The 20,825-nt window shown below is 41.7% G+C and overlaps 1 protein-coding gene across 3 annotated transcripts in view; it reads right to left on the bottom strand.

Annotated features, from left to right (window-relative positions):
• TEX2 (testis expressed 2) overlaps positions 1-20,227 on the bottom strand; it is a 107,844-nt gene extending 87,617 nt beyond the window's left edge. The window contains exon 1 of one of the 3 annotated variants that reach the window (XM_033962113.1): positions 20,002-20,227. The gene's annotated coding sequence lies outside the window, so the exon portion shown is untranslated. Of the gene's footprint in view, positions 1-19,389; positions 19,613-20,001 lie in introns of those variants that run through there. The other 2 variants (XM_033962111.1, XM_033962112.1) reach the window with 2 other exon arrangements.
• Between the last annotated feature and the right edge of the window lie 598 nt (positions 20,228-20,825).

The following is a 20,825-nucleotide window of genomic DNA, read 5'->3' as shown; positions in this document are numbered from 1 at the left end:
ACAAGAAAAAAAAACCCAGATATTATTGTCTAACCCATTGTTTTCGGCCTTGCTGAGATGATGTTCCAGCATAACTCTGGAACACACATGGAGAGATTTCAACCAAACTTAGTATACATATGACTTACTATCTGGGAAAAAATACTGTGGGGTGGGAAAGGGGTGACATGTAAAAATTATCAAAAATGACAGATGATTGGGATAAATAAATATCCGGGCAACACCGGCTAATCAGCTAGTATTATATAAAATACATGTGCATATGCACACGTTTATATCTTCCTCAGAGCAGGGGTAAATTTTTAAACAGGTGGAATCATTGTAGAAGTCTATTCTATAAAATGCTGCCTTTATAAACAGACAGCATTGGCAGTTTTTTTTAACTTTCACCTCCTTTCACATCATAATTGCAATAAGAATTTCAGACTCATGAGAAGAGATCCTCTGGTCTGGAAACTATATCCCATAATTTCCTAAAGTTTTATTCATTTATTTAGTTCTATTTGTGTATCACGTATCTGAAAAAGTATCAAAGGCAGCTAACATATGAACAGTCTGAAGGTCTAATTGCTTTATTAGTTTGTTACATCAGGAACAAGAATGAACAATGAAAGACCTGTTATTTCAATTAAATACAGATTAAATGTGAATTTGAGGGAATAACATTGCCTTCTTATTTAAATGGTACAAAACCCACAATGTCAAAATGACAGAAAGGCCTTTTTTGTGGTTAGATCTTTTGCTACTTCTATGTAGATATAAAATTTACACTATTGTAGGCCAACCTGGAAAAGTTAATGGGACCATCAAAATACAAGCAAAGAGCAAAAATTTTGTTGAGGAGCAAATAAAGACAGATATTTTCTCAACTGCTCAGGATAAGTGTTTATAGAGACCCCTCATATTTCCATTATGCCTCCCACTAGCAGACTGAAAGGTTAACAGCAGAGTGTTACTTTCAGCTAATATATTCCATATTTAAGGCTTAATTCTGTTGCCTTTCACTTGCCAGTCATTATTTTTAGATGAAGTACACAGCAAATATATGTAATTACCAGCACATCACAGGACAAAGTAATGAAAAGCCTATCCTGTTACCACTGTCCAGAAAATACTCCTCAGATCACTTACCTATTCTGCATAAAGAATTAAGTTCAGGTTTCTCATCACAGCTAGTGCAACAAAACCTTTTGTTTAAAGGTCAAAATGAAGAGTATCGAATTGCAACAATAAATGAAGATGAGACACACACATAAACAAAGGACATCTTCACAAATCCAGAGCAGCATCCCAATTTAAACCTCATCAGAGAACAGAACGTGATTTACCCACATTTATCAAAATATTGAGATGTCTCAAAAAAAAAAAAAAAAAAAAAAGAACATGCACTACTAATCTGGTTTGCTGTAATACTGCAGGAACAAAGTTAGCATTATGTCACTGGCCATTTCAGATGGTGGTCAGAATGGATCGTTAACCAAATGTTCTGCAAAATGGGGGTAAAAGTAACCACAACAAAAAGTGGGAACAATACGGGATGATACGGGTAAAAATAATAAAAATATAAAGTATTTCTTGACAAACCAAAAATATATTTTTTAAAAACCCCAAAACAATATTAGGTTTATTACATAATATTCAAAATATTATAGAATATTAATTTGTAATGAAATGTTATAAAGTGTTATATGAGAGTTAATCAAGTGTATATTTATAAGTTCATATGAATTTATCAGCTACACTTGTTGTAATGTGCAAAAATGAATAAAGAATTTAAAACAAAACCCCAAAACAAACCTCTCCAGAATAAAAACAGGTCACAATGTACGGTGTATGTAAACTATGTAACCCGTTTAGTTTTAAATGGTATATAAATTTTTTAAATAAATAAAATATAGCCTTCCTAGCTGAGTGGAGTTTGGGCTTATGCTGAATCTCTGTGCTTCTACTTTCGGGTAATCAAATAAGCTGCTACTGTCACATTTGCTGTATAAAGCAACGTATGACTCCTGAAGAAGGCTATAATCTGCTGAAACACTCTGGTAGGACATAGTGTGAAGCTGCAATAGGTTTATTACCACACAGATTATCCATATCATTTCCTTCAGGTTTATCCATGGACCTATGAATGGGAGACCGTGGCTGGTGAAAATATAGCTAGTAGGATAAAGATCATATTTCCCAGATAACTGTAGTTTCTGCTTGCTTGAGAGTTACTATTAAAAACAGGCCTAACAAATACCATATCCCATACTATGTCATACTATAAACTGTTCCAGACAAACTACCGGACATGTGGTAGGCAAAGCATGGCTGTATTCAAGTGTGGCATGCCAAGTTTACACTTAAATTTCTGTCAAAATTGATTTTATTTTTATTTAAAGTATTACAGTATCTCTGATTCATTTTTTTTAGACTGCTTGAGTTCTGGTTAACAGAGCCTATGGTAGTGCTCTTAACTGGTTTTGTTTGAGATGGTGTGTGCTTTGCATCTCACTATTTTATAGTCAGCTTATAATATTATAATCTTATTAGAACACACATACCATTGACGGACACAATCTGATAAGGGCCAGCCAGCACGGCTTCAGCAAAGGAAGATCTTGCTTGACAAACTTGCTGTACTTCTTCAGCATCACAGAAACATGGTGGAACGAGGAAAACGTCTGGGACACTGTGCTACCGGGATACAAGATATACCGCAGAGACAGAGTGGCTCAAAAAGGTGGGGGCATTGCCCTATACGTCAAAGAGGGAATTGAATCTACCAGAGAGAACACGAAGAATAAGTTAGAGTCTCTATGGGTCAAAATTCCGGGAATGAATGGAAACGAAGATCGGCATCTACTACCAACCCCCAGGGCAGTCCTAAGAAATTGATGGAGACATGATAGACGAGATTAAATGTAACTGCAAGGGAGGCAATGTAGTTATCATGGGTGACTTCAATTATCCGGGGATAGACTGGAACCTAGGCACCTCCAGCTGTGGTAGGGAGACCAAGTTCCTGGATGCTGTAGGCGATTGCTTACTGGAACAACTTGTCAAGGAAAATACGAGAGGAAAACACAATTTTGGACTTAATTCTAAATGGACTATGAGGACCGGTGCAAGGTGTAGAAGTAGAGGGGACACTGGGAACCAGTGATCACAATATGACCACTTCGACCTGGACACAGGGGCGAAACATCAATCCAGAACGACGGGCACAGCGCTGAACTTCTGAAAAGGGAATTACGAAGGGATGAGACTCACAGTGGGGAAAAAGATTAAGAAAAGGATAAGCACTGTAAAGACGCTAGAACAAGCATGGTCCCTTTTTAAGGACACAGTTACCTGGCTACACTTCTTGAAGCCCGTGACCGGCCGGGACACAGAAGGAAAGCTAGCTGCCGCAAAGTCGAAGCCCGCAGGCTGAGAGCGTGCGACAGGCCCCACCATCACTTGACGAAAAAAATTCAACTTTTTTTTTTTTTTTAAACAATGACTGAAAGAAAAGCACAGCGACATGGTAATAAACAAATGAAACACGAGCCGCGGTGAGAGAAGGCACGAAGTGAACTAAGTTCAGCGCAGAGTGTCAAAGACGGACTTCTCGGCTCCGCTGAAAACTGAGAACCGAGGAGACGCGCCCTATGCTGGGTGGGAAGGTGCTCGTGCATGCACGGTGTGGAAGACTCGAAACTTCTGAGTTTCTTCAAGCAAGTCTGCTTGCAAGGCTGTCTGCATCCGGGCTCCGTGGATGCCGTCACCCACATGTGAGAATAGGCTGCCTGCTTATCCTGGGATAAAATACAGAATGTATGGGAGCGGTAGGAAGAGGTGTTATGTTAGGAGTAAGGTGCTAAATCATGCCCACTGAATTTTTTTTATGTCAACTTTCCTGTCAGTGCATGGGCCAATAGCAGCTCCTGCATTGGCAAGCAAGTTTGACATTTGGTGCCGAGCCAGATTACTGCTGTGATTTTAATACGGCAGTAAATCTGCATGCCCATTTGTTTGAGTATGCCACAGCAATTTGTATGATAATTTCTTTATACATGAAGACTTGCCACAGCTATATTTAAATTGTTACCAAGCCAAGCAGTGGAAGGAACCTACAGAGTATCTGGCAGTCACAAATATGAAAAAAGCCTCAGACTTAAGCAGCAACATAAATACTGAAACTTCTAGCTGTCTTCAATCTTATCACTGGCATTAAAAAAAAAAAAAAAAACAAACTCCACAGAGAACTTGCTCCTGGAGTACTGTGTCCAGTTCTGGAGGCCGCATTATCGAAAAGATGTAAAGAGGCTGGAATCGATCCAGAGAATGGCCACTAGGATGGTCTCGGGACTTAGGGATCTCCCTTAAGAGGAACGTCTGACCAGACTACGCCTATATTCTCTCGAGGAGCGCAGAGAAAGAGGGGACATGATTGAAACATTTAAATACATCACGGGCCACATCGAGGTGGAGGAAGACATCTTTTTTCTTAGGGGTCCACGGCAACAAGAGGACATCCGCTAAAACTTAAAGGGGGAAGATTTCATGGAGACACCAGGAAGTACTTCTTCACCGAAAGGGTGATTGATCGATGGAATGGCCTTCTATGACAAGTGGTAGAGGCCAGCGGCGTGCTCGACTTTAAAAGATGTTGGGACAGACAAGTGGGGTCGCTACAGAGTCATGCTTAAAAGACGGACTCATGGAGAGGAGGCTCTAGAGAGGGCATTTTAGCTGAGGGGTTCTGGAGTGGGCAGACTTGTTGGGCCCTTTTCTGCCGTCATATTCTATGTTTCTATGCTCCATATCTCAAAAAGATCCAAACCACTGTGTGTACAGGAGAATTAGAAAAACACTTATCTTTAGCTAGAGAATCAAACACGCAGATGAAGATTCTCAAAACTTAAATGTGCCTTTAACATGCATGTATTTTAGTGGCAGATTATCAAAACAGCTTATCATGGTCTTTTCCAAGTTTCCTAGCAGTCTCCTATTCTGCCATGCAAATGCAGTACAAGGTCATTAATATTAGGATGAGCACTCTTGAGTGATTATCATCGCCAAGTGATTCCCTAACCTCATTGTTCCATATTTATGGCCAAAATTTGCTGACAAGTCTAATCTGTCGTAGCCTTACTTTCTGATCAGTGCCTGAGCACCGATTGGCTCGAGCACTGACAGGAAAGTAAGGTTTAACAGCTCAGTCAAACCCCCCCCCCCCCCCACCACCATCACGCAAATTTAAAAGAAAACAAAAAATAAATAAAAGACTGGCAGGATAGATACCCACTCCCTCCCGCCACGTTCACACAATCTCCGGACACCCACCCCTGGCAGCGGGAGGGATGCCCACCAATGTTCCCTCTAATTTTTCATAGGCTGAGTGCGCAAAAAATTTCATCTGTGCGCATTTTAAAGAAAAACTAAATTTGTGTGCGCTATAAAAATGATTGCCAGAGGGCCCGGAGTTCAGTTATGGGCAGGTCTTTGAGTTTAGTCTGAATTAACAAAAATACAATATAATTTTAGTTACACTTTATGTTAGTTACACTTTATGTAACTTACACTTTATGTAACATAAAGTCTCATTTCAATAAACATAAATTATGTTTCATTGAAATGTTTCATTGAGCACTACCTATAAATAAGGTATCATTGTACTGTATACTTAACAGCAATTTAGTTTTCAAAGTTTTTCCCTGCGATCTTTCATATTTATCCAGTCCGAATAAATTTTGTCAAGATCTGTTGAGCCTCCTTCTTGAAGGTAACTCTTAACATGCATCAGCATTTCCAAATGCTCTAAATGTAAACGATTCCTTTGTTTAGTCTTCAAATTGTTCATTAGACTAAAACCACGCTCACAATCTGAACTAGATGCTAAGAATGTGGCACCAATGTCCATCAATTTTGCTAAATCTGCAAATTGATCATTCTGAAATGCAAATTTCGTCATATCTGGAAAGCTGTTTATCAGATTGCTTTTGATTTTTTCTGCAACAAGGAATTTAAAGTCATTGTATTGCTGAATAATAACACTTTTCTCCGGAAGAAATTGTTTATACTTTAAACAAAGAGATCTGATATGTCCATTTCTGAAGTCACAGTCGCATTGTGATATTGCTGTACAGTCAAAAGCAGACCATTCTTCAACTTCATTTTCAGGAAATCTTTCACCCAGATGCAAACATAGGATGTTGATGAAGGTTAATATGTAATTAGTATCCACTGAAACTTTTTCTCCAGACCTCATCCTGTTGTCAAGAAGACTGTTGACTTTATCAATCCACTTAACCTTGTCGCCTAAGTATTGCATTCGAAGTATGTTCAATTTACCCTGTGCAAGATAAGCTTCCAATGGTGTCAAACCACGTTTTTGAAATGCCATGGTTAAGGAAGCCAGTTCTGATAAGACATCATTCAAAACTTCAAGTGTAATATGAAATTGTTCACTGTTCAGCTTCTTATAGCAGTACTTTGCAATAGGATCATTATCTTTGTCTTCTTCAAAATATTTTAATAGGGGATCATAATTTCAAATAATTGCTTTAAGTGCAAAGTGTCTAGATAACCAGCGCACTTCACTCAGAGGTCTGAAAGCAATTGATTCACATTCAGATGCATCTGCTATTTCTTGAAATTTGCATCGTTTAGTAGAAGACCGACAGAACACCGTGTACACAGTTCTCATTACAGTTTCTACTTCTTTTATCAATTTTACTTCTTTCCATGAATCAGAAAGTCCCAAATCTTCCCAATGTGCAACACAATGTTGCTGCACTAAATGTGGAATGTCTTTTCTCAGCTGTGCTGCAACACCATCTATTTTGCCCAACATAACAGAGGCACCATCAGAGGTGAACATAACCATTTTAGTCAGGTCAAGTTCATGTTTCCTATAGAATTCCCTAATTGCTGTTACTATTCATGTAGCATCACATGCTTCCAACTGTAGCATCCCACCAAATGATGTCCTATACTCATTTGAATTGACTGGCCGATACTTAAAGCAGAGTATTAAGTACTTGTTGACAGAAATGTCTGTGCTTTCATCAACAGTTAACGTATGATACGTTGCTAATTTAATGTCTGCCATACGATCATCTTGCGTAATGCCATTGATAATTCCAAGAAATTCAAACGCATAGTTTTTGCTTCTCCAGCTATCAGGTATACTAACATACTTCACCATGTGCTCATTGATAACTTGAACAGAGAGCATTGAGATATTCATCTTAATGGCCAGCACAACACTGTCGACAAGAACCTTAATTTCATCAGGACTGGAACGCTTCTGCTCATTACTAATTTGCCTGTTTTCTTTTTTGGTTGGGCTTTCAAGCAACATGTTAACCAGTCCCCCTCTTAAATTTGGAATTTTACTTCTGAGTTTCCTAATACTGTCGGTATGAGATTTACTTGATAGATGGCATTTCAGAAAGTCCAGTTTCCAAACATCATCCCATATTTTTCCAGTAGAGAATTTTCCAGTTGCTTTGGCATCTTGACAATAACAACACACAACTCCATTGTCTTCGTCATAGGTAAATATTTCACAGTCGAACACGCATTGTATTTCGAGATTCCGGTGTCTCCGTAACAATTTCTTCAAGCCATTCAGACCTAAAAGCTGTTGCAGCTCTCTTGCGTTTTACATAAGAACATAAGCAATGCCTCTGCTGGGTCAGACCTGAGGTCAATTGTGCCCAGCAGCAAGCTCACGCGGCGGCCCAACAGGTCCAGGACCTGTGCAGTAATCCTCTATCTATACCCCTCTATCCCCTTTTCCAGCAGGAAATTGTCCAATCCTTTCTTAAACCCCAGTACCGTACTCTGCCCTATTACGTCCTCTGGAAGCGCATTCCAGGTATCCACCACACACTGGGTAAAGAAGAACTTCCTAGCATTTATTTTGAATCTGTCCCCTTTCAGTTTTTCCGAATGCCCTCTTGTTCTTATATTTTTTGAAAGTTTGAAGAATCTGTCTCTCTCTACTCTCTCTATGCCCCTCATGATCTTATAAGTCTCTATCATATCCCCTCTAAGTCTCCTCTTCTCCAGGGAAAAGAGACCCAGTTTCTCCAATCTCTCAGCGTATGAAAGGTTTTCCATCCCTTTTATCAGACGTGTCGCTCTCCTCTGAACCCTCTCGAGTAACGCCATATCCTTCTTAAGGTACGGCGACCAATACTGGATGCAGTATTCCAGATGTGGGCGTACCATCGCCTGATACAGCGGCAGGATAACTTCTTTCGTCCTGGTTGTAATACCCTTCTTGATTATACCTAGCATGCTATTCGCACTCTTAGCGGCCGCTGCGCACTGTGCCGTCAGCTTCATTGTCATGTCCACCATTACCCCCAAGTCCCTTTCTTGGGTACTCTCGTTCACTAACGTCCCTCCCATTGTATAGTTGTACCTCGGGTTTCTGCTTCCCAGATGCAATACTTTACATTTCTCAACATTGAACTTCATCTGCCATCTCTTTGCCCATTCCCCTAATTTGCTCAAGTCCCTTTGCAATTCTTCGCAGTCCTCTTTAGTCTGAGCTCCACTAAATAGTTTGGTGTCGTCCGCAAATTTTATTCACTTATTCTCACACTTCGTCCCTGTTTCTAGATCATTTATGAATATATTAAATAGCAGCGGCCTGAGCACCGAGCCCTGCGGAACACCACTTATGACCCTCCTCCAGTCCGAGTAGTGGCCCTTCACCCCTACCCTCTGTTTCCTACCCGCCAACCATTCGCGGTTTAGACATTTTAAGAGTTATATCTGGTTGCAATTTAATAAACAAATACAGTTATACAACCGCAGTACCACGCTGCACACTACGATTCCACAAAATAAACAATATGGCGGAACTTCAGGAAGTCAATGAATCGGAAGTGTTTCATATCCTATGGGCCATAGGCTATGGCCCTAAGGGGCACGTGACGTGTCAAGTTCAACTGCCAAAGATAACAGAATCACGTGAATGACTTAAAATTTATATTATAGCGCTTCAATAAATGTGATAAATGGGAAATCGGAACAGCTGGTCTTTGGCAACATTTCATTTTAGCAGTGAAAATCATTTTAGACAAAAATTTATTTTTTTGTGCGCGCTATTTTAATTTATGTGCGCGTGCAGAAGCGCATAGCTTAGAGGGAACAATGATGCCCACTCCCTTTCACCGCATCACACAACCCCCCCTGGCAGCAGAAGGGATACCCACTCCCTTCCGGCACCATCGCACAACCCCCCTCCCCCAACACCCTTCCCTGGCAGGAGAGATGCCCACCCCCTCCCGTCGCATTGCATAATCCCCAACACTTCTACCCCCTTCCACTGTCACCCAATCCCCCCCAACAAGTTGCATAATCCCCCAATACTACTATCCCCATACACACACCCACAGAGGGAGAGATGCTCACTCCTGTCGTCGCCCAACCCCCCTGTGCCTCTGACGACGCTCCCTACCCCTCGTTACCTTACTGATGAAGTCTGGCCGAAGGGAAACCTACCTGCTCTGGCTGGCAGGCCCGCTTCTTACAAAAATGGAGAGCCTTAGGCCCCTCACCGGAGCATTCCAGGATGCACCGAGAAGGGGCAGGCCCGCCATTTTGTAAGAGGTGAGCCTACCAGCCAGATTGGGTAGGCATCCCTCTGGCTGTACTTTATCAATAAAGTAGGGAGACCGGGGGAGGGGGTTTTGGGGGGTGACAACGGGAGGTAGTGGGCATCCCTTCCACTGTCAGTTACGGAAGGTATCGGGGGGGCTGTGCGATGTGGTGGGAAAGAGTATGCATCCCTCCCACTGCCAGGGTGGGCGACCAGAGGTTGTGCGAGCGCAATGGGAGAGAGTGTGTGTTTGGGGGTTTTAATATGCGGGTGTATTCTGCACATGTGCTGAATGTTACCACCACCAATGACTTATCTCAAGTAAATTTAGCAAGCCTAATTGAACATCCACAAACCTCATGCGGGGTTTTTTGAGAATGACTCGCCATTTTCAATTGTTCCACTCAAGCGGGCATTTAAGTGATTTTGAGCACAGTATTTAGCAGCTGGTTCCTGAGGAAGGGGGCCTTTTGTACCCCCGAAACGGAGTTCCGTCGGATCTAAGTGGACAAGCCTTTGTGCTGCCTCGCACTTTTGACTACGGAGAAGCTAAGTACTTTTAACCTGCTTGCTGCATATGTTGCCTGCGCCTTGTGGCTGATTTTGGTCGCTTCTGCACCTTCGGATCAGAGGCACAGACAGCTCCAACCATTTTTGTTGGTTACGTTGATTGATTGTTATTATTTTGCACTATTAGCACATTGGTTTGTGCACTAGGTACACGCTTTATCACTTACGGGTGAGCCCAGGGATTTAACACAGGTTAACACCCCTGTGGGTGTATGCATGTGACAGCGGACACATTAGGGGTTTCTGTCCCCATTGTGAGCTGTGTTGACTGAGGGCTCCCCATACACCACAACTATTTAATAATAATTTTTTCCACACTATTTCAGTAGTTTGTTGGTTTCAGCTGTCTCTTCCTCTCTCCTCTCACCCCTGTGTTAGGGTCAGGGAGGATCTTTCTTTTCTTCTGATTGTACTAAGACATTACAGCCAAGTACTGTTGACTTTAAATCTAAAGAGGAGACTTATTTTCTTCTCTATATTCGATTTCACATCATCAATTTACAATCCATTCATACAAGCTAGAAGGCAGAGCTATAACAATGTAGTGGGAATCATGTATCACAGTAAAGTCTACCTTTCAAGCCTGCTGCTTGTCTGTCAAACAATAGACCTTAAAGCTTAATCATGCTGTTGATTTTAGTGTCCTAAGAACAGCCTTGGATCACTCATTTTGCTTGTACAGCTCTATAAAGAAAACAGTCACTAAAAGTAAAAAAATAATAATAATAAAAATGTATTGCACTTTTATTTTGTCTATTACAATATACATACATAATCTAAAACCACAATACATTAAACCAAAATTTCAGCATCTTAGGCTATCACAGTAGCTACTCTGATCCAGTAGGAACAGCCAACTTCACTCTGGAATAAGCCCAGCCAAACAAATTGAACATTTCTTAAACTGGCCACAACACTACTTAACCTGAGATTCGCAGGCAGCTTATTCCACAAAGAAGGACCCTTTATTGAAAAAGCCATTGCTCTCATATCTGTATAATGAACAACCATAGAACAGTTGCATATTTTTCCCAGATCTCAAAGGTTACTGTGGATGATAATGCTGAATCACTTGAGACAATTGTTCTGGTAATTTCTTGTACACCAATTGATGAAGAAGCACAAGACCTTGAATTCAATCCAGAAAGGTATTGGCAGCCAGAGAAGTCATTTCGAAATTGGAGTCGTATGCATTAGTCTAGCACACCTCACCAACAGCCGAGCTTGCTGTATTTGGTCCAAAAGTACTTGCAATGCCTTGATCCTGGTCTGTGTCATTCCTAGGAACAATGCATTGCAGTAGTCAATCTTTACCAACACTACAGACTGCAGCGCCTGTCTAAAAATCATAAGCTGACAACAGCAGACTCAAACAGCCTAACAGAAACTTGTTCCTACATATTTAAACTATAATCCAGAATCAACCTCAGAACTTTCATGCAATGTTCTACCTGCAATACTACCTAATTAAGCATCACAGAATCTGGCAACCATTCTGCCATCTGTTGCTCAACAAGCATAATATCAGTCTTCTGCACATTCAACTCAGTTTATGAGAAAGCATCCAGGCATCCACTTTTGACAAAAAAATCCAACACCTATACTAAACAAGCTTCAAATCCAACAGGGAAAAAACCTGGATATCATCCATGTTAATAACTGATCCCCATATCACAAAATATTTTACCAAGAGGAGCCAAATGAGATATTAAAAATCAGCATTGAAAGTGGCGATCCTTATATCTCCAGAGATAGGGGTACTGCTATGGGTCTTTGGGAGGATGCCACTTGTTCCCATTGTCAGAAAGCTGTGGGTACCCTGGTTCATATGTTCTTGGAATGCCCTAACGTGGCCGTTTGGCTGCGGGTTCTCCCATTTTTGGATGAATTGGTTGGGCAACGAGTGCCCTGGGATTATGGCCTGCTGCTCTTGGGGGATCAGCAGGGGTTTTCTTTCCCGTACAGGAAATTCATCTACACGGCACTTCTGCTGACAAAAAAAAACTCTTGTTATAGCATTGGGTGAGTCAGATGCCACCCTCCTTTATGCAATGGATCCATCGGATGAGGGAGCTTGCTTCCTTTGAGATGGCACTCATCATTCCGCTTCCTCTATTGATAAACGCCTTTATGTTTCCCTGTGGAGGGCATTTCGTAATGCCGCCAAGGGGGCTGAGTCTGCTACTTCGCCCCGAGTTTGATCTGTGATCTCCAGAAAACTTACTCCAGTCTCTGCGCTCTTTTGGTCCGTTGTATGGCTGAGGTGTGTGTGGCTGGTGCGCTTGGGGGGGTTTGATTGGAGTATGGCTGGTGAGGTTGGTATGGTATGGTGTCTTCTTGGATTGTATGTGTTGGAAGAATGATTGACATGTCTGGGAAGTAGAGTCCATTTATCTTCAAATGTTAAGCAGCCTTGCTTTGTTTCCTGAGGAGGTTTCCTCATCGACTTTGGTTAGTACCTATGCGGGGGAAGACGACTTCATGTCCATATCAGCTTGGATATTGCTTGTTTGTTTGTACTGTTCCTGCACCACTTATTCTTGTTGGGGTTCCTGTATTGGGCCTTTTCATGGTTGAGCGTTACCGCTGTCCTCCTAGGAATGTTTATTTTGCTGTTCTTCGTTCTCTCATACTGTTATGTTGTGACTTATGATTCTTTGTTATGGTGTTAGCTGCTTTTCCAATTAAAATTATAAAAAAAAAAAAAAAGGAAGTGCCAATCCTTGGGGCACTCCTCCTGTCACCTCAACAACAGATAACACTGCACCATGACTCTTAACCTGCATCGATCTACCACTGAAATAAAATACAAACCACACATATTTTCAATTTCGCAAGCATCACGTCTGTTGCTATCAAGTTGAAAATGGAAGCAATGGCACTGAACTATATTTTCCTCAACGGAATCAACTGTGAAGTACCGAAAGTTGGACTTTGAAATGAATCTATTACTGGAATGAGTAGGTTACCTAAAGTATGTTTCAGGTAGAGATCAATCATCTACTACTACTACTACTATTTATCATTTATATAGCGCTGAAAGGCGTACGCGGCGCTGTACATCTCGACTTCCCTTAAAAGCTTTTTGTTCAAGGACGCTTACAATGTATAGAAAATATTACCTACAAGTACTAAATCCCAGTTTTTAATGAGTGTTATGTGTAGGTCGCCAAAATACTCTTTATTTTACTTTATATCCTGGATTTGAGATCCTATCATATAAGTTTTATATGATCCCTCCATATGTGTTTTTTCCTTAAATGTTTCTCTTTCTTTTCTTAAAAATTGTAGTTCACCCCCTTTGCCTTTTGTACCAGTTTGTAATAGAATGCCAAAATTTGTCTATATTATCTTGTTTGTTATTTGTTAATTGTTATTTTAAAAACTGTTATACGCACTGAAATATATGATATTGCATAGATAACAAATTCCAATAAACTTGAAACTTGAACTTGACTTCAGTTCTAAAATATAAATACTTATTCACTGAAATCTTTCTAAACATGCTTTATCTCCCCATTTTAACTAAGTAGCTTTTCTCTCTGTTTTAACAAAATAGTGGAGGAGCATACAAAAACAAAACACCTTAAAGGCATTTTAAAGCCAAATGTTTATGTGTAATAGCACTTTAGGCAGTAATTTCAAAAGTCTTTTAGCAATTAACCCAAAATGTAAATATTTTTTAAAAAACAGCAAGTAAGGGAAGCAGAATGCTATAGTTCATCGCTCAAACAGTCTGGAAATAAGAGTAAAACAAGGGCTTGCACACATTCATTTCTCTTCAAAACAAGTGACCGGTAAACAGGCCTCACTGACAATAAAAGCTTGTGTAAATGGAACATTTAAAAAAAAAAAAAAAAATTTAGGGCTAGATATACTAAATATTGAACCACCTAATATGCACTAGACTCTAAAGGTTGCTGTAGGTAACAGTAAAATCCAACTGAGTGATTTAAAGTTTTCACTAGTAGAAGTTTCATGAGCAACTAAACTAAAAATAGATTTCTCACCAGCATCATGGCAGAGCTCTTGACTTGAAGTCAGTGTGTCACATAAAGAGCCTACTGTTTCACTGTTTTATAACATGCAAATAAAAGCAGCTAGAAGATCCAAAAAATTAGGCAGCGAAGATGTTTTTGTAAATCTAATAAATATGTAATGTTGAAATATTTCAGGGTCCTTTCCTCAAGCATTTTTATTTTATATTTGACAAGGTAACATTGTATTTTCTTGACAAACTCAACGTGCTCATATGAGTACTTGGAATATTTTCAATTGTATATTATGAAAAGAGGGTTGGTTAAAATTGTGAGCTCCAGAACAGCAGCATTACTCAGATGAAAATCACAGAAATATGGAATTCTATGACCAGAGAAAACAAGATAAACTAATACTTGAAAAGAGAGATAGCTAAAACACTTAACACGTCATCTAAAAAACACATCAAACAAATATTTTGCCGTACAAATCACAAGACAGATAGCAAGTTACACTTGCCAAATGTTTTCAGGATCTAAGGAACATTTAAAACCTACATCCTGGAAGGCAAACTAGAAAAAGGCAGAACAGCTACTACAAGTAGTCTGACTTACAGTTTTGAGCATTTTCTAACATTAAATACATCATTTCTAAATACATACCTACCCTGAAGCAATTTCTTTTTCCATTCCATTACCAGCAAGAATTTTCACAAGAGGTAAAAGGTTTTTGAGAGTTCTGCTTTAGTCATATTACATGCTGAAACCTTCAGCCCAATGTGCGGCCAAAAAAGCAAACAAGATGCTAGGAATTATTAGAAAAGGGATGGTAAACAAGACTAAAAATGTTATGCCTCTATACCGCTCAATGGTGCGACCTCACCTCGATTATTACATTCAGTTCTGGTCTCCTTATGTCAAAAAAGATATAGTGGCACCAGAAACGGTTCAAAGAAGAGCGACCAAGATGATAAAAAGGATGGAACTCCTCTCATATGAGGAAAGACTAAAGAGGTTACGGCTCTGCAGCTTGGAAAAGAGACGGTTAAGGGGAGATATGATTGAAATCTACAAAATCCTGAGTGTTGTAAAATGGGTACAAGTGAATCGATTTTTTATTGCATCAAGATTTACAAAGACTACGGGACACTCAAAGTTACAGAGCAATACTTTAAAAACCAATAGGAGAAAATATTTTTTCACTCACAAAATAATTACGCTCTGGAATGCGCTGCCAGAGGATGTGGTAAGAACTGTTAATGTAGCTAGTTTTATAAAAGGTTTGGACAAGTTCCTAGAGGAAAAGTCCATAATGTGGGGAGAGTGTGGTGCAGTGCTTAAAGCTACAGCCGCAGACCTTGAGGTTGTGAATTCAAATCTATGCTGCTCCTTGTGACCCTGGGCAAGTCACTTAATCCCCCCCATTGCCCCGGGTACATTAGATTGTGAGCCCGCCGGGGCAATCAGGGAAACGTGCTTCAGTACCTGAATAAATTTATGTAAACCATTCTGAGCTTGGTATAGAAAACTGAATAAATAAATAATCTGCTGTTGAGACAGACATGGGGGAAGCTACTACTTGCCCTGGATCGGTAGCATGGAATGGGTTTTTGCCAGGTACTTGTGATGTGGACTGGCCTCTGTGAAGATGGGACACTGGGCTGGATGGACCATTGGTCTGACCTAATAAGGCTATTCTTATGTTCTTATATAAGCATATTAAATCTCTATCTATACATGAAACCTTGCTTTATACACATACAAGGAGTTTTACAAAAATATGTAATTTACATGATCTGCATATTTACAACCTGTGTGTATAGTTTTTGAAGTCTGCATACTCTAATATTTATATACTGCTCCTTAGCAGATATTAATGTGCAGCTTCATCCTAGCCTTTATTTCTGCTGTGTTGTCCCTAGTATTTTATAAAGGCAAATAGGGTGCCTATCGAGCCAGGCAACTTTGTTATATTATTCTCTAAATGAAATTCTAGAATTTAAACTAAGATGTCTCAAAATAGAAACTCACACATCTGTACTGCAGTCAGAAAAAAGTTTGATGAATTAAGCATGTACGGTAATACAAAAGCAGAGCTGTTTTGCCCAGTGGCGTACCAAGGGGGGGCGGTCCACCCCGTGTGCAGCCTTAGGGGGGATGCACAGCCGGACAGGTCCGGAAAATTCCTGGGCTGCGATGGCACTGAACGGCATCGGCGCCCCCCCTTTCCGCAATGGCACTGAGCGGCATCGGCACCCCCCTGCCCCACAACAGCACTCAAGTTCGGCCTCCTTCTCCCGGCATCAGCAGAACTTCAGATCGGCAACAGGTGCTCAGTCTAAAGCTTCCCCTGACTCAGCTTCCTGTTTCTGCCCAGGCAGTTCAATCAGGAGAAGCTTTTGACTGAGCACCTGTTGCCGGAAGTTCTGCTGATGCCGGGAGGAGGCTGAACTTGAGTGCTGTCGCAGGACAGGGGGGGCGCCGATGCCGCTGAGTGCCGTCGTGGAGGGGGGGTGCCGATGCCACTCAGTGCCATCACGGGGGGGGGCTCCAATGCCGCTGAGTGCCGTCGCAGAGGGGGGGCGCCGATGCCGCTCAGTGCCATCGCGAAGGGGGGGAGCCTTGCCGATCTTGTTGCCAAAATCAAAAAGGTGAGGGAGAAAGATGGGCCTGTGGTGAATGGAGAGATTGAGAGAAGGGGACAGATGATGGAAGTGGGGGAAAGAGAGAGAAGGGGCAGATTATGGAAGTGAGGAGAGAGAAGAGGGCAGATGATGGAAGGAGGGGGAAGAGAGAGAAGGGGCAGATGATGGAAGTGGAGAGAATGGGGAGAGAGAAGAGGGCAGATGACGGAAGTGGGGGGAAAGAGAGAGAAGGGGCAGATGATGGAAGTGGGGAGAGAGAAGAGGGCAGATGATGGAAGGAGGGGGAAAGAGAGAGAAGGGGCAGATGATGTAAGTGGAGAGAAGGGGGAGAGAGAAGGGGCAGATGATGGAAGTTGAGATAAGGGAGAGAGAGAAGGGGCAGATGATGGAAGTTGAGATAAGGGAGAGAGAGAAGAGGGCAGAGGCTAGAAGGAGGGGATAAATAAAAGGAGGGCACATGATGGGGGGAAAGGATTGAGTTAGGGAAATACTGGAGAGGGTGAGGGAAAGAGGTGGCGAGCTGTAGGTAGACAGTAAAAAAGGAAACTGATGAGAGGGTAGTAAGAACGTAATCTAGATGGATGCAGAAAATAAATTGAAAAGGAAAATGAGGGAAAAAAGGGATTGCAGAAGTGAGGTGTGAGAGAGGGAAGGAGAGGAGAGAGATGCCAGAGCAATGGGGGTGAAAGGAGAGATGGAAGGGGGAGGCATACAGTTTCTGGAAGGGGCATAGGAGAGAAGATGCCATATAGGGGCAGAGAGATGGCAGACAGTGGATGGAAGGAAGAGTAACAAGATAAGGAAAGCAGAAACCAGAGAAGACAAAGGTAGAACAAAAATTTTCTATTTATTTGTTGCTTTAGGAGACATGTGTCACTGTTTCTGTGGTTTTGCATTGTATGCAGAGTCCAGCTTCTTGCTGGTTCAATTTAACCTTTGCTAATGTATTTCTATTTTATCCCCCCTTTTACAAAACTGTGGAGTGTTTTTTAGCGCCAGCCATGGTAGTAGCAGCTCTGATGTTCAGAATTCTATGAGCGTCAGAGCTGTTACCACCATGGCTAAAATCCACACTACAGTTTTGTAAAAGAGGAAGGGGTTAGTTTATGATGGCATATTCCATACTAGGCGAAGGTGTTTTCTGTGTTCTGTGTGTTCGAAAGACTTGGTTTTCTGTTAGGATTGACGGTGTAAGATTGATCTGTACTAGTCTGGCTTGTTTAGTTTAACAGTGGGTGTATATGTATATGTAAGATGCTGCATTTTCCTAGGTACTCATGTGTGACGTGTGGCTTGTTACTAAAAATCAAGTTTTTCGTACAGATTGATGGGCCCAGGATGTCACATATGCTAGGTACGCCACTGGTTTTGCCAACTGGTTCATTGTTAACTAATGTCAGGACTATAGTATATAAATCAGTAAACCTACAAAAATATAAAATCATACATTTCTCTTGTGAACCAACACAATGGTTCTAATTGACTTTAGCCTTCTACATTTTAACCTCTCCTAGTTCTACATTGTCTGTGTCAGAACAGCTTGTCTCTTCTCTCTTCTATTTTGTCTTAACTTCATCCCTTACCCAATCCACTCTAAACATAAAAACATTTCTTACCACAAGATTCAGTCACTCCTTCTCTTGTTCTTCGCATCCATTACTCTTCTTATTGCCTTTATATAATATATTATCCTCTCTTTTTCAGCTGATAGCATTTCCCCATCCAGCTCTCTCCCCATTGTATAGTACTAAAATACACAATATTTACCATATCTTCTCCATTCATCCTACTATGTAAGCCTGGTTATGTCCTGCTAGATTAATAACTCTTGCACTCTCTCTCAAGTTACTTATTACCACTTACCATATCCTTTTTCTAAATCCTAATCTAATTTCTGGTCTAAATGCATTTAGAATATTCACTTTGCTTATTACAAAAGGTAAGCACTTAACCATACCTTGTTTCTCATTTATTCTCTTTCAGAGTAACTGTTTCACAATATTCTCCTGTACATGCATAACAAGCCATACACTGCCTTCCTCTACTGCACCTTTTACTTTGCATTTCCTGTTATGCTACTTTACATAAAAGTTGTCATCCTGGGTCAGACTGAAGATCCATAAAGTCCAGTATCCTGTTTCCATCAGCAGCCAATCCAGGTCACAAGTGCCTGGCAAGATCCCTGAGCAAAACAGCTTTTATGCTGCTTATCCTACAAATAAGCAATGGATTTTCCCAAATCCATCTTAATACCGGTAGCAGCTTATGTTTTCTTTAAGGAAATGATCCAAACCTTTTCAAAACCCTGCTAAGCTAACTCTTTCACTACATTCTCGGCAATGAATTCCAGAATTTAAGTTACACACTTGAAAATCGAGAACTAGTTATACATCCAATATTATCTTCCGCAGAGCATTTCTCTAGAATTTCCCCAAATGTCCCATGTCCTTTAAAAAACTGCTATTCCTGTTCATACTGAACAACAAAGCGTTCAAAGCAGTACCTGCAACACACGTCCTAAAGACAAATGATCATAAAATAAAGGGTTAATAGCTATTAAACATATTTAATTAAACTATACCATCCTGAACACATGAGTTTATGCCACCTTTTTGAAACTGTTGCATCGCCGCTGCTTTTTGCGAAGTTTAGCATCGTTTCACCCTAAAGAAAAAAGGATTAAACAAAAACACAGGCGACCAGGTGTCCTCGGCAAAGAAAAGGGGGGGACGGGACTCTAAATGCACCGTTAGGGCGATGGAGGGCGGGAACACCACGCGCCACGCCGCCCTAGGGCATCTATACACATTGGCCCCCAGGGGGCGCCCAAGGGTACGCCCAACCCCGCCCCCCTCTCAGCGCCCCTCCACTGCTAACCAGGGGGAAGAAGAGGCAGAGGAGAACGAATGTCACGGACCGGGAGGGAGCAAAACCCAACCCCCACCCCGAAAAAAAAAAAACCCCGCGCCTCGAGCAACTGCCGCTGGGGCTCTGTCCCGCGCGCGCGCGCACCGCCCCCCCCCCCCCGAGGCTCCTGTCACAGGTGTAAAATAAACAAATTAATCAATAAAAGCCCTGACGGCTCCCGCCGCCTCTCCTCATCCCCTCCCCCGTGGGATACGGTAAAGAGGGGGGGTAGGGAGGGTGCTGGGCCCAGTTCCCGCCGCCCTATCCAGCCCCGTGACGGGACGGCAACTGCTCCGCCCCGGGCCCGTATTACCGTGTCTGTCGCTCATGTCACTGCCTCCCCCCGCCGCCGCCTCGCCGTCTCCGGCTCCAGCCCGCCCCGCCGACCATCGAAGTGCGGAGCAACGGCGGCGAAAGCCGCGCTCCCAGGCAGAGCCAATCGCGCCTCGAGGAGCTCCGGAGCGCGCTCGGCCGCCCGATTAGCCGTCCTGTTAAAGGGACCAACGGCTCTTTCCCTTTCTCGCTCACGCGCTCTGACTACTGGCTTCCTGGGGGAGGGGCTTTGATGGTTGCTTGCTGTTTTTACCCATCACACTTGAAAAATATGTGCCAGCAATCTCTTTCTTAACCCTCAAGCTTCAAAAGCTCTTGAGCTACTGGGTCAGAGGGCAAATTTAGGGGCTTTAAGATAGAATATCTTCCTTATGAAAAGGCTGAACAGGTAAAGGCTCTTCTGTATGGGGGATGGGGGCCAGAGATGCACAAGGAAGATATGATACAAGTTGGTAAAGAACAAAAGATAAACTGCAGACAGTATGTACAAGAGGCAGGCTGTGTTTATTAAACCAAATTTAAAAGGCGGTAACTATTGTCACCCTTTTTACAAACCCAGGGACCCGACACGGTCCGTGTTTCGGAAAACACACCTTCTTCAGGGGTCCTAATGAATATATGCTTCATAAATGGACAGGTGGTATGCATAAAGTGACTAAGAAACAGCATGTATAGAAAAAATGAAACGGTAAAAGGAAAAATGGATAAATGTGTAAATGACAAATATATAATTATGGAATGATTATAGAAAGAAGTAAAACATAAAACAGAGAGTGAACATGGATACAAAAGAAACAAATGAAA

The sequence above is a fragment of the Geotrypetes seraphini genome, chromosome 10, assembly GCF_902459505.1.
Source record: "Geotrypetes seraphini chromosome 10, aGeoSer1.1, whole genome shotgun sequence".
In the NCBI taxonomy this organism is placed as follows: domain Eukaryota; kingdom Metazoa; phylum Chordata; class Amphibia; order Gymnophiona; family Dermophiidae; genus Geotrypetes; species Geotrypetes seraphini.
Note: the sequence above shows the minus strand (reverse complement) of the source record. Positions and strands in the feature narration are given on the sequence as shown.